Genomic DNA, 15,168 nt, shown 5'->3' with positions numbered 1-15,168 from the left:
CAGCGGGGGAGGTGCTTAATCCTTTCCCCCAGTGGTGGGATTCAAATAATTCAACAATCGGTTCCGGTGGTCGGATTCAAATAATTTAACAACTGGTTGTTTACAAGCACCATTTTAATAACCGGTTCTGCCGAAGTGGTGCGAACCTGCTGAATCCCATCACTGCTTTTTCCCCTCCTCAAAATCCCCCAAACAGCTCCCCTCCACCTCCAATGGTCTTCAAGGGTAGGGTGTGTTTTGTCCTGTGTTTTGTCAGAGCAAGTTAGGAGTTCCTTTACCTCCACCTCTCCTCCCACCGCTGCCACAACAGAATGGGTTTGCCTCAAGACAGGAAGATCAGCAAGATTCATTAACTGAACTGAACTGATTTCCTGGCAGCCCATGGATGAACCCGGGCATGCTCCGCCCACACCCATTATAAACAAGATGGTATCTCCAATCCCCCTGCATGGCACAAACAAATCGCTATCTGCTCTAATGACTTAAAAAAGAAAAAAGGAATCAAAGGACCACAAGTACCAGCATGCATAGAAAGTACTATGTAAAACAGATTACTCATTGACAGTGTCTAGACACGGATACCCCATTCAAATTGTGTACTACTAATAAACTTTTTCAAGAGCAGATAAGCAGAACACTGGATTAGCTTACCCCAAAACTGTACTTACCTAGCTGGCATTTACAGTACATCTGAAGTCTCAACGTGTGCCAAAGTAGCAAAGTAGTGGTTCAACTTGACTACACGATTCAACAGAAAAATTGGGGACAGTCAAAGTGCAAGTCAGCATGTTCTAATTTACTTCAATTAGAAATTAAGTTCAATTAAGTCACAATTACAAACGCATTTCCAACAGCTAAGATTCAATCTTCCAGAAAACATGTTTTACAGATGGTTGCTTTGGGCATTTAAAAAAAATTAAAATCATTTGACATAACTTGCTTACCCTGTTTCACCGATTTTCTCTTCCTCAAAACCCCCTTCTGCTGTGGAAATACCAGCTTCAACTTGAAATGCTACTCAAGTTTCTGGTCCTCAGGGCCAAGTGGCAGAGAAAAATTCACAACATATCAATCAGACATACCAGTCACGACAAATTTGCATTATAAGCCTCCAGCGGTTAATAACATAATTCTAAACACCTCTTCCCTTAACACTCTCAATTTCTCCCTAGTCCTAAAAAAAAATTACCAGTGCTCATATTATTCCTAGCCTTCCTCCCAAATGGTAAAAAAAAAACCCCAAACCTGATTCCCCAGTTGGGACATGCACAAAGAAATGTGTATAATTTCCCCAGACAGAAGAACTGCAAAGCTTTTAAAGTATAGAAATTCTACTCCCTTCTTTCCCAGTTTAGAGACTGAAGAGTGCAATGGAGGCAGTCTACATTTATTAGAAAGGTGAAAGTAATTTGTGTACTGGCTCAGATTCCACAGAAAATCTGCATCTCCCTGTGTCCAATATTCCCCACACAACAAAAGGGAGGCGACAGGAGCATCTTCCAGAAAGATGCTAACGCTTAAGCACAACCAGTGCACACAGTGCGGAGGCAGTGTATTGTACCGGTTAAGAGTGTTGGACTTGTATCTGGGAGACCCAAATTCAAATCCCCATTCATGCCACGTGAACTCACTGGGTGATCTTGGGCCCATCACACTCTCCCAGTCTAACCTACTTCACTCGGTTGTTGTGAGGAAAAAACAGGGAAGAAGAGAATGATGCACGCTGTCTTATGTCCCCACTGTTGAGAAATGCAGGGGATAAATCAGGGGCCTGCAACCTGTGGCTCTCCAGATGTTCCTGGACTACAAATCCCATCAGCCCCTGCCAGCATGCTGGCAGGGGCTGATGGGATTTGTAGTCCAGGAACATCTGGAGAGCTGCAGGTTGCAAACCCCCGGTATAAATGAATCAAATAAATACATGTTTAAAATCCCTTCCAGGGTTAAAAGAAAAGGGGCATCCAGATCATCAGAATCTAAGGTGCTCCCAGCTGCCTACTTCTGTTACCAAGCTCCCATCCACCCCGCACTGCTGATAGTACAGTACAGCAGTTTACACCATGTCACTGTATACTTCCTCTATAAATATCCATCACAAATTGAAAAATGTGTGGGCAACATAATTCAACAGCCAAGAATAAGTGAACAAAGGCTGCCGCTGTAATGGTTGAACTGCACATACAGCTGACGCAGCCAAAGTTACACAGCCTTTGAGGAAGGCAGCTCTGCCTACACATACACACAACAGGCGAGGCATAACAACTGGGACTCGATTTTCTCCCAAGGGCTCCCCAAGATGAACCAGTGCAAAGTTCACACCCTTTCTAGGCTGAATATCATCCATGAGGTGACAGTACTACCAGAATAGTCCTGCCACAAAACAAAGGCCTCAAATGACACCGTCCAAGCAGATAACAGCAAAGCTAACTGTATTTCAAAGCAGACAGAAAGTGCCCGCTGTTCCCAGGCAGTCATGAAGCCACGGCAAACCATAGCTTATATTAATAATCCAGGTTAAACCTATTTCAGGAAATACACCAGTGAATTCAACTGGAAAGCCTGCTACCATCTCCCTTAGGAAGGAAAAAATGCATTTATTCGGAGACAGAAAGCAATCTTGCAGCTCCTTCACACTGGTGGCCCAGGGGCCTATCAAAAAGCTTATTCTGTATTAGATTAATCATTATGCTAAACAAGGTCAAAGCAGGGTCCTAGACAGGGCTGGGGAAAACACATCGTGACCTCCTGGGTACTGACTGACTCATTTCAGAGATACTATCTAGAACTGCCTGCACTCTACCTTTGAAGCGAGCTGGAAACTTATTAAGACTAACAAATTCATGCTGAATTCTCTTCAGCAGCTGTCGAATACATACAACCTGTTCTACGGGACACTAGCAGTTTCTGCCATTGAGAAAGCTTCCTGGGTTTTAGCTCAAAACCAGCAGCTCAAGAAACATACGTTGGAAAAACCAAATACATTCTATTCTATCTGAATGCAGAAATTCTCCTGTTCCCGTTTTAACTGGCCGCCCACTTGCAATTACAGCAGGTGAGAGATCAACCGTCGTGCAGATTAAGAGAACTGGGTACATGAGTTCAACCAAGAGACCACTTAGAATCATAAATACTTTCTTGTTCACACAAACAGTTCCCTTTAAGATGGTCTTGTCCATATATTACTGCTTACGTACTCCAACCGCACAGGGGGAAACAATGGTTCTAAAGTAGAACTAGAGAAGTACAGGTTCAAATCTTCACACTTACCATTAAGCTCCCAGCGTTAACCTTGGGTCTGTCACCCTTTCAGCCTAACCTTCCTCACATGCCATTTTGACAGTAAAACAACAGGGACATATTCACAGCTCCTTCAAGGAAAACAATATGAGAGGTGAATAATAACAATAATATTCAATTTATTCTACTGTCATTTTAATGAGAAACGGAGTCTTGATCCTCCATTTGCTTCCTCGACCTCACTTACTCCTCGCTCAATTTCCAGGGTATATGTACACCTCATTCCATCAACTGACCTTGTTCAGCTCCTCTCTCTCTTGTTTTCAGCTGTCATTTCAAGCTGCCATGAGATCCAGTCTACGCATGAGGTGACAGAATCTTAAGGTGGAAGACTAAACTGTACTAATTTGGGCTACAGGTGTGTCTGTGGTGGGTGACATTTTCAAATGCTCCAAACATTTTTTTAAAAAAACCACTCTGTGGATAAGTTTTAGCCCTGCCTTCTCTCTGATATATCAGCTGCCAATCATCAGAATTTTTTTCAAGCAGGGGGACATTAAAAATGTGGTTCTCCTGCCAGCAGTCTCAAATAGTGGGATCCATTTTATCACCTCAGCTGTTATTCTATCTCATTCTGCTGCCTGTAAAGACCAGGTGTTGGCCTATCGTTCTCACAGGCCTCCCAGCACAATACACAGTTGTTCACCACTATAAAGTCTCAATTGGCAAAAAATCAGTTACACGTGTCAAGGTAGCAAAAAGGGCGCAGCATTTGGCAATTTTCTCTCTTCAGTATTAGGCATCTTTGCAATTTTTCTTGTAGAAAACTGTCAGGATCAATTGAAGCCAATAGGCTTGCAACGATATAAATGGCTTAGGATGGCATTGCAAGACATTTGTATTTTTAAATTTCATAAATCTGCCATATAATATAATTTATATGCTGAGTTACAAAGCTGTGTTGTAAATGCAGTAAGATAAGTTCAGGTTTGGTAGGAAAGCATTTCTCATTTTGGGGTGATTCCAGCCGTGAAAGCCTTCGACAATATTTCTCTTTTTTATTCTTGTGGGGGCGGGGACTTTTCTTCCCTATGACTTCAATATTTCTAGAAATGTTACATCACTGCAAAGTAGGTCAATTACAGCAACTGTCACTAGTTTTCTTCTGAAATAAATAAAGCTCAACGGAACTCAGTGGAATTGTGATTTGCTCAGAACCTGGCTACATGTGCCATTCTTTTTTTAGGAGGCCTTTCAGACTGTATCTTCCAATACCAGCCTTTATGGTTCAGCTATACAACCATTTCATTTCCAGATTCATACCCTGCCCCTTAAGGGGAAGACCTTCCTGCAGGTCAAAGCAAGAGAGATAGGAACTGCAAGAGCCAGCCATAAAAGGTCTTTATTTTAAATATAACCTAAGTATGGTTTTAAAAGTGCAGAGATCAAAAAGACCTACCCTAACTGGCTATGACTAGAAGAAGAAAGAGTTTTCTGAATGAGTAGATGTTATGCCCTATAGCCAGAGGGAGAAATCTGAGAGAAAACAGTTAAGTGCTAGCTCCTTCTGCTCACTAATATCTTAAATTATACACTTAACTAAAGAGTTGCATTTAAACTCCCAATACTGGCTAATTCCATAAAGGTCACAAGACCGGAGACAGCTGAAAACAAAGAAAAGCCGTACAGAGTTCATAAAATGTGAAGTTGTTCCTCTGAACACAACTGCAGCAAACTGTAGCTGTCCAAAAACTGAGTGTGCTCTATAGAGAAACCATCTCCTTAGCCATTTGAATTATATAAAAGCCAACAACAAATACCATACAATACCTTTCAGTAAGAGCAAGCAAAACACCACAACAGAGTGGCAAGCTTTCGAGTTCTCGAGAACACTTTATCAGGCTGAATGCTGAAAACCCAAGTGGAGAAGGAGTGAGGGGGAGAAAGATTATAATCTTCAAATCTCTTTGTCAGCATCCCAGGTAGCATGCTAAGATGACTTCAGGGGCTAGTAGGCTTGGTGATTTGGTAAACCCAAATCACAGAAAACCCTGAAAGATTTTTTAAAAAGAGGTGCATGTGACAAGTGGAATACACTTTGGCCCCAAAAAAGCCAAATAACATTTGGCTTTTTCAATCCTCCCCGCGCCATTTCCCAAACCCACATGGATTTGGGAACTTCTGTGCTGGGCAGGCTCAGTGCAGCATGGAGTCCTAAGCCCTCCAGAACATGGAAAGCATCAGAAGAGGAAGCAGAGAGAGAACTCCATGCCATGCTGCGCTTGGCCATACATTTTCGGGTTAAATAAACCTCATACCTGACATTTACTGATAAAAATGATTGGTGTTCATGCCTAGTAGCTGGTTGGTATCAGCTTCAGCTCTTGATACATCCAGGAAGGAGAAGCAAAAATGGAAGCGATCCATCACTGTAGCTGGTTATTAGATTGCACCCTCAAACTTCTCTCTGACACTGGAGCCGTGGATGATTTCCATCTTCAAATTCCCCTTTCTAGCATTACAAATGATCTGCTTGATGCCAGTCTCATGCCTGTGGCCACTGAAATCAAGAAAGCATACTATGCAGGGTGATGATACATTTAAAATCATGGTAAACATTTGAGTTCAAGAGCTTCTTTTCCCAGAAATGGTATTCAGAATAGATAAAATATAATGAGGGGTGACATGGTAGTCACGTTTAAATATTTGAAGGCATGTCATGCTGAAGAGGGAGGCTGTTTTCTGCTCCTCCAGAAACCAGGACACGGAGTAATGGATTCAAGGTACAGGAAAAGAGATTACATCTAAACATTAGGACAGTGGTGGCGAACCTATGGCATGGGTTCAGAGCCCTTTCTGTGGGCACACATGCACAGAGTTCATCATGTGGGGGGGGGGGCAAAAATCACATCCCCCCACACACATCTAGGCTAGCCTGGGCACGATCCTTTACCTGGGAGTAAACTTGGTTGCTAGCAATGGGGCTTGCTTCTGAGTAAACCCTCCTAGGGTCGTGATTCACCCATTCGAAGCGTTGCACAGTTGCTTCACCAAGCTTACTCCCGAGTAACACGCCCCTCGGAGCCAACCGTTTTTTCTAAGCTAAAACGTCAGTATTCAGGTTAAATTGCCGCGTTGGCACTTTGGGATAAATAGGTGGGTTTTGGGTTGCAATTTGGGCATTCGGTCTCAAAAAGGTTCGCCATCACAGCATTAGGAAGAACTTCCTGATAGTAAGGGCTGTTCGACAGAGGAATACAGTGCCTCAGAGTATGGTGGAATTTCCTCCTTTGGAGGTTTTTAAACTGAGGCTGGATGGCCATCTATCAGGAGTGCTTTGGTTTTGTCTTTCTGCACGGCAGTGGGTTGGACTTGATTTTGTGGTCTCGTCCAACTTTATGATTCTGTTCTATGAGAATCTTCATTGTTTCAATGTACTAAGCTTTTGGGAAATTTCCTCAAGGGAGAAGACATAAATTTGAGCAAAAAAGAAATACACACGAGAGTCTCATGAAATCTTCAGGACTTAAAATATTTTATTTTTGCCTTTCAGGTACCACAGGACTCGCATTTCCTCCTACAGATTATCACAGCTATTCCTCTAACATTTTGACATCTCTCAACAGCATACAAGGTCAAGAAGGGCCAACTCTGAACTTAATTGAAGGTTTCTTGTATCTCCTCTGCCGTAGGGTTCACCTCTGAGTGCCACACCACAGCCCGGGGCACTGCCTATTTTTAAATTGCAAGAGTCAGCCAAAAAAGAACATTTTCCCTTTTAAAAGAAGCTTTAAAATTGTACAGATGTTCAGGACGCCCACACAGGGAAGATCTACTTTGCACCAACAAGCAGCTTTGCTTCCGCATACCCAATGACAGAACACTAGTCAAGAACAGGCAGATGTTCTGCCAGCTTTGTACGAAACACAGCTTCCACTCCCGGAAACTAACAAGGCATATTCAAGGGGCTGGGGGGAGATAGGTTTCCAGATAGGTGTATCAGGTACAATGCATTCAGGTGACATGAGGCAAGAAAGAGAATTCTCCTGAATTCACTGTGGTGCTCCAAGATTTACATCCTCTCTGTTTATAGCAACACAGCCAGAAAGAGAACGTGCAGTTTACAAGCAACACTGAATACAAGCCCAAAAGCTCTATGTGGCCTGATACTACTCGTCAGCTTTCATTACACGTATCCAAAGCACTTCACATAAATTAGCTTTAGATCCTTGTGACAACCACTTTAAAGTCAGGCTCAGAACCACATATAGCACATGGAAGGGTGGGGCTGAAACTGCAGCTTCCCAAAGACTAAGTGAGGAAAGACCTGAACGAAGAAGTTACTCTTAGCCACTACACTATGCCAGCTTTCAGCTCTTCTAATGCAGAGGCAACTCCAACATGTATTGTCAAAGGCTTTCTCAGCTGGAATCATTAGGGTGTTGTGGGTTTTCTGGGCTGTATGGCCATGTTCCAGTAGCATTTTCTCTTGATATTTTGCCCGCAAGATGCCAGCCACAGATAGGGGCAAAATGTCAGGAGAAAATGCTACTGGAACACGGCCATACAACCAGTGGTGGGGTTCACCAGGTTCGCACCAGTTCGGCAGAACCGGTTGTTAAAATGGCGCTTGTAAACAATTGGTTGTTAAATTATTTGAATCCCACCACCGGAACCGGTTGTTAAATTATCTGACTCCCACCACTGCACACAACCCGAAAAACCCACGACACTCTAACTTCAATATGTCCTATGCCTGCTTGCCCTTGGAGTGCTCTCTTCCCTTCATACTCATGGTCCTTCCTCTTAATTTAACACAAATGCTATGCAGGGGCAGATCAGGAAAGTGCACACCACAGTTACAAGTTGATCCAATTAAAAGCTCTGCTGGATCAGACCTGTGGTCCACGTAGTCCAGCGTTCTCATAGAATGGCCAGTGAGTTACTCTGGAGGGCCAGCAACACAGCACAGAGGCCGAGACCTTCCCCTGATACCAGTATTGCCTCTGAACAAAGAGGTCCCCACATTCTCATTAAAAGGGGTAAATTCACTCTTTTGTGAAAGGAGTCCCAAACCTTTTTTGTGCCTGTGGGCACATCTGGAATTCTGACATGGCATGGTGGGAGCTAGAACAACATGACCACCACAGGAGGCTGAGCCAGCCACAAAACGATTGCCACAGCTTAACTACAGTAACACAGTGCAGATCCTTGTGCCGTGGTGGCAATTGCTGACAAGCAATGTTTTTAAAAGTCTTCCCAGCCAATCAAATCTCCCAACAGTGAATCAGAAGCCTTGCCAGGAAGGTCTGGGTATCTACAGAACCGAGAACAAAAAATATAATCACAGAGCCTGAATTTGTATACACTAAGGACAGTATATTTAAATTCCAATCATCTACAAAGGATCTCATTTCAATCCAGGCTGATTGAAATGAATTCCTCATTATTCAAGTTGATTTTGACTGCTTTGAGGAGCCTCTGCCAATTTCTACCGTGCTCCAGATTTAGCCTCTGAAAACTAGTGTCTAGATTTTGCAAGGTCAGCCACATTGCAACAGCAGACATTAAATTGAGAAACCCAAATGAAGCATTCGATAGGGACCTGTATCCACTGTTCAGAATTTTAACAGCGTTATGGCAAGAAGTAAAGAGGAAAAACAAACAATCATAAAGCTAACTTTAATGTTTGAAGTTAACCAAGCAAGCCAACAACACAGACTGATCTGCCAGATGTCTTCCATTTCAATTCTGAGTTTCACTTGGAAACAGATATGAGATGCAGGGAAGAGCTACGGCTCAGTGATTGAGCATTTGTTTGGTGGGCAAAAGATTCCAGGTCCTCCTCTTGCAAGTTCCTGGTTGCTTCAATACTGAGGCAATCGTGCAGTTTGACTCTTTATACAAAAGCTTCATATGAAATCTTCCTGAAATTAATTACCACGAGCTTTGGCAGGGAGTCCTAAGCCTTTGTTGGTACGGCTTCTCATTTGCCTTTCTAAAAGTAACCTTAATTCCCTCAGGGCTTGTTCACCAACTTCTCTTCAGACGGCAGTCAGACACACCATACAATCTAAGCCCTAAAATGAAATAGCCTCATGTCAGAAAAGTCAGTGGCTTTTCGCCAACGAGCAATTGTAATCACAATCCACTACCACAGGGCTCTAAAATTTCAACGACTTTCATCATGCCTGTAACAAAAAAGGGTGGTTCGAAACCGCACCGATTCTCAAGAGATATAAACACGATGGTTGTCACAAATGGCTAAGTTTTAGTGCAGGAAAGGATCTGTAGCAGTGAAGCAATGCCCGGGTTGTCCTAAGGTCACAGAAACATGGGGGCAGGCCAAAAAACATCTAGATTGCTATTGGCTGGGGTGCTCAGAAAGTAGAGAAGAGTACAGCAAGCAGCACAATCTAGAATGAAGAAGCAGGACTAACCTAGGACCTGAGCCAGGCTCCAATGACAGCAGGCCACAGGAAGAAAGAGGGGAAAGGCTTATAAAATGCATGGAACAGGTAGGAGAAATGAGAAAAAGACTAAAGGATAATGGAGTGTTGTGCGGTTTCCGGGCTGTATGCCCGTGTTCCAGTAGCATTTTCTCCTAGGACACCACCATACAGCCCAGAAACCCCACAACACTCCAGTGATGCTGGCAGTAAAAGCCTTCAACGATACACTAAAGGATAATGTCTGTGAGGGGACGGAAGAATAGGTAAACATAATGTGGCTGTAGAAGACAGCTGCCCGAACCCAGAAGAAATTCCACATTGATTTGCAATAACCAGCCAAGCTCTACAAGGCTTTGGTATATATTTTTACAATAAGGAGTCCCCTGGGAAGACTACATTAGCCTGACCTGAGTATGCTAAACCCTTTTTATACTCCCTTAAGACAGAGAAACTGCAAAGAGCATTAAGATAACTGTTTGCCGTTCGTGTTAATGCACCACCAATTAACTGAATGAGCTAACTGTTGCAGCCTTCCTTTAACAGAACACGAAACACCGTGTGGTGGAGGGGCCCCGTATTTAAAGCTGCATGCCTATAAGCTACGCTCCAACACTTGTGTACCAGTTCATGCTTATTACACCTTGGCCTAATGCCCTAAGGAGCAAGACAAGTTTGGCTTTAAAATTCCAAAGAAAGAGACTGAACAAAATTACTGCACATGAAACACCATCCGTGCAACACCTAAGCAAAACTGGATGTTCACAATGGAGGCCTCTTTGTCCTCCAGCTCTATGCCTTATGAAGTCTGTCTTACTGTGCACCCACTGTTAAGTCTGCTTGCTACAGTGTATGACCAAAAAAGGGTGCGTTGAAACAGAAACAATGCTAAGAAAAGAAATCAAAAGAACGTGGCTTTTCCTAGTAGGTAAGGAAGTATCCCTTACCTGGACAGCTCAGGCTACCTGATCTTGGTGGGCAACAGCAAACCACTTCCAAATATCTCTTGCCTTGAAAACCCTATAAGGTTGGATTCAACATAAGTCAGCTGCAACCTGACAGCACTTTCCACACACAGAGAGAGGAGAGTACACTGGCTATCATAAAAATGCCTACTTGCGTGCTTTGGGCTAAAAACACAACCAAAGATCAACATCCTCACAGGTACAGGGAAGGGAAATATTTTCCCCTTCTCCACTAACAATGGCCTGGGCACAGCTCAAAGGAAGGTAGAGACCCACAGGCTGGAAAGCTGAACCGATAAACAGTCCTCGGGTAACGTCTTCTGGGAGAGGCTGTGGATCCACATCAGAGCATCTGCTGGCGTGCAAAAGGTCCCAGGTTCAATCCCTGGGATCTCCGGTTGAAAGGACCAGGTGATGGGGCCTCTGATCCTGGAAGGCCACTGCCAGTCTATAAATCTCGGCGGGCCAGATGTTTTTCTAAACTCTGAAGCTGCCCGGCTCAGTTTTCTTTCCTCACCTCCTTAAACTCCAAAGAAAATGGAAATACCATATTCAAACTTTAACCAGCAAGATGCAGCGACTGGTGCTAGTTACTTGGTGTTCAGATCCCTGATCCACTGTAAAGCTACCTTGATCTGGATATGCCTGGGGAAATAAGACTACATTGAAAAGTAGGTTGGATTCAACTCGTATCTGGTCACACTATTCAAAAAGTAGATTATGCAGAACAAGGAATACTTCTGTTCTGAAGGGATGCACAAACTTTAGCTAGCCTATGCTCTTCATCCTCATACTGAAGGGCAGGTCCTGCATCCTCTTCCCAAGACGGTTCTTCTCTTTGCTGACCAGAATGGAAAGCACTTTGGAACATCCATCATAGTTTTATCATGTTTCCTCCAAGTTCCTCCAGCCAAGGTGCACGGACCTCCCCCCTAAACGCTTCCCTAGACCTTCATACCCAGAGAGAAAGTTGCCCTCTAATGTTCATGACAACCAGAGTGGTCTAATGGCTAGAGTCTTAGACAAAGGTCTGGGAGACCAGGTTCAAATTCTCCTTTTGTCGTGGAAGCTTGCTGGGTGCTCTTGGGCCAGCCCCCCCCCCCCCAACTTAACCTCCCTCTCAGGATTAACATGAAGATAAAAAGGAGGCGAGGAGAGCCACATACATTCCTTTGGAGGGATACCAGGATAAACATGCAATAATAAACTATTTTCAGGGTTTGAGGGCATAAGCGTGTGTTAGACTGAGCCACATGTGACCTTTGCAAACTTGCCTTTCTGTACATGTAAGTGAAAACTCAGATTGAATACAAACCATTTCAAAACATGGCTGGATTTATTTTTCCCAAGCAGCATTTGATATGGTCTATTCCAGTCTCACAGAATGAGCCAGAATGCACTCACCTGGAACCCCCATGTGGTGATGACCTCCAAGTGCCAACCAAATTTTGGGCAGGAAGGGAGGAGGAATTTTCACTGTAATTCCTCTGAACAACTTTCAAACAAGACTATGCTTGAAAATCCCTCAGGCACACTGCAGGGCTCAAGTTGGTATGTGCCATCTTGGATGGCAGCACAAGTGTTTCTACACTGATTCTTATAAAAAGAGTCTCACTAAAGACTTCCTACCTCCTGGGGGCAATATACACTCATTGTATACAGCTCAGTGAAAAAATACAAAACGATCTCTGGTCGCTGAATCTCCTTCTGTGCAGGATGAAAAGACGTTAGATGCATGCACGGCAAAAAGAAGTTTCTATCATGCGCACGCATGTGTCAGCCCTCCCGAATTTCTGTGCTGCTTAAGAGCTGTGTCTGACAAACAGTGAAACACCACGCAAACAACCAAAAACTCAACCCAGGAGGAAAAACGGAATTCCGTCCAACATGAGGCAGGATTTGGATAAGATTTACTGTTCAAGAGTTCCAAAAATATCCAGACATCCAAATCCTCAGTGCAGCTTAAAACACAACTGCCCCAACAAAATTAAAAAGCCCTCACAACAAGTGGTTGGAAATTACAAGCCAGCTGCCCTCTGCTTTCTTTCCCCGTTCCAAAATAGACTTCCCGACTCCCCAGACCCAACTCTGTTCAGGACAAGGTTCACAGAGATCTTTGGTTTCAAGCGAAGTTATATTCTCTCCCTTGCTCCTGTCAACTGGGAGCACCTTCTCTGCTGGCCACTTTGCCCTGCCTAGACCACAAAAAAAGCTCAAAGGAGTCTACATCCCACAGGGCTGCAGGGATGTTTGCCCATGCTCTCCCCCCCCCCCCCCGCTGATTCTGTTTGTACCATCTTGGTTTGCTACGTCCCCTCCTAAGCATGGGAGCGGGCGCCGCTAATAATAGTTTTATGTGCTGCTGCTTTGTTAGTATTGTAACATTTTTTCATTGTTTTATATTTATTACTACATTTTGTATATTGCCGTTTTGGCCTTATTGTTCACCACCCAGAGCCCTTTGGAGGTTGGGCGATATATGAAGAGTAATTAATAATAATAATGGCCCAAGGACACCCACACAGCTGTTTGGATAAAGGAAACTCTAGATCTGGTTGCAGATCCAGCTCTTCTTCTGCAACAGTGACCCTAAGCCCCTCCGCCTCTTGTACAAACTTGATAAGAGATGCAAAGAGCGCCCTGGGAGAGAATTTCTGCAGACCGTAACCTGCTCTTAACCTCAAGGAGCGAATCTCCTCTCTACCAGACCCCAACACTGTGCCTAATCCCAGTTTATTCTGAGGCACTGTTCCACAAGGACGTTTTGCCCAGGGACCTGCTGCGCTCTACCCAAGGGGGTCACTTCTGAAACATGTTGCAGTAGCTGAGATGGAACTGTATTTGAGCATGGACAAAGTGCATTCCTCAACCCCAACCACCATACACACACACACACACACACGGCTTCCATAGAAGTGTATTATCCCTGCAAGTCTGGGCCTGCCTAAGTAACCAAACGCATCACCAGCGACCTCGGATGGGGGAGGGAATGCCAGTGGATGGAAAGGGGGGGGGGGGAAGCAGCAAATGAAGGCAGCAAATGAAGGGAGAGAGGCTCAAAAGGTAGTCAGGGAGCCTCTGCATTGTTATTTATCGCACAAAATCCTCAAGCTGCCCAACTCGGTGCCAGGGCTGGGCTTCTGACGCCCCTACTCAGGAATTAAAAACGAGATAAAGCACAGACGCATACAGAGGATGGAGGGAGGGTCACTTAATGCGGATCAGTTACTCTTAAACAGTCAACTACTCTGGCCGTATTTACACAGCCCCGACTATTTCAAAACATACACTTCCTCCCGCCTTTTTTCTTGCAGTCTGCACTTCTGAAGACCAAACGGGAGGGACAGGATTCGAATCCTCTTCTAGCAACGACAGAAATAAGGCATCGCAAAGGGCCCTGCACGTGACGTTCTTGCACCCCGGAGTAATTACTCCGAAATGCAAAAGGCAGCGGCTCTTACTGTCTAGGAGGGGACCGTGCCTAGTAACCGAATCGGACGTTTCCACAACCTCCCTCGGTGGAGAGCCAGCCGCCACACACACGCGCCCGGACGAGTGGCATTCTGCGCGTCACCCGCGGAGGGCGCTGCGCCCGCTATTGTCGGGTCAAGAAAGAAAAGGAGGTTTCTTACTCAGAGGAGGAAAAAAATGCGTTTTAAAAAAATCTGCACGGCACGCATCGGGCACCTTTCCCGTGTCTTTCGCCCCCGCTGGAGTGGCTGCCCCGCAATGTCCCCCGCGGGGATCATCACCCTCCCCGGCAAAACAGGGCAAGGCCACCCCAGCGGAGCAAAGCCGAGGGTCCAGCGCCCAGCCTTCCCCCTGCGCAGCCTTCCCATGCCCAGCACTGGGGCTCGGGAGCGGGCGGGCGCTTCTTTTCCCCCCGCCCCCCACTGGTGCACTGCAGCTTCCCGTACTTGTTCATGTCTCCGATGCTCCGTCCGGGAGGCGATCGGCTCGGCGGGTGCTGCTAAGCCATCGGGGCCAGGCTGGCACGAGTGGGCGGTTGCCAGGATTCGCTCCGGGTCCCTGCCAAGGCGCGCTCAATCAAGGTCCTCCGCGCTGCAAGCTCCGCATCGCGCTCAGCCCAGGCTCTCTGCGCCCGGAGTCCGGCGGAGAACGAGGAGCGACAGCGAGTGGGTCTCACACACACCTTGGCCGCGGTCAGCGCTGCTGGACACGAGGGAGGGAGCCGCGGCCAGCTCGTCCTTGCCTGCTTAAAGAGACACACACCGTTTGACCGGCTCGGAGCGTTAAGCGAGCGGGGAGTCAACCAATGAGAAGCAGCGCGCCAAGCGTGGGTCTTTCCCCCGTACCGACCCCCCCATCTCGGAAGGAGCGGTGGTACAGTCCGAATTATGATTACAAAAAGCGGGGGCGGCGATTGGCTCTGAGACGAGGAGAGGCGGAGGGATGCGAATCCGGGCAGCCAATGGGAGGCGCGCCAAAGGAGGCTCAAAGGACTGCAGCAGGGCTCGGGAGCAAGGGTTTTAAAGGGGCGACGAGTAACGGTGAAG

General features: G+C 45.6%; 1 protein-coding gene across 1 annotated transcript in view; it reads right to left on the bottom strand.

Moving 5' to 3' along the window:
- The window catches only part of MICAL3 (microtubule associated monooxygenase, calponin and LIM domain containing 3), a 220,536-nt gene extending 205,579 nt beyond the window's left edge, over positions 1 to 14,957 (bottom strand). Inside the window, 1 exon segment of the mRNA XM_048502423.1 lies at positions 14,569 to 14,957. The gene's annotated coding sequence lies outside the window, so the exon portion shown is untranslated.
- Positions 14,958 to 15,168: the final 211 nt, after the last annotated feature.

Source organism: Sphaerodactylus townsendi, linkage group LG06, assembly GCF_021028975.2.
Source record: "Sphaerodactylus townsendi isolate TG3544 linkage group LG06, MPM_Stown_v2.3, whole genome shotgun sequence".
NCBI classification, from domain to species: domain Eukaryota; kingdom Metazoa; phylum Chordata; class Lepidosauria; order Squamata; family Sphaerodactylidae; genus Sphaerodactylus; species Sphaerodactylus townsendi.
This window is presented reverse-complemented; position numbering and strand designations above follow the sequence as displayed.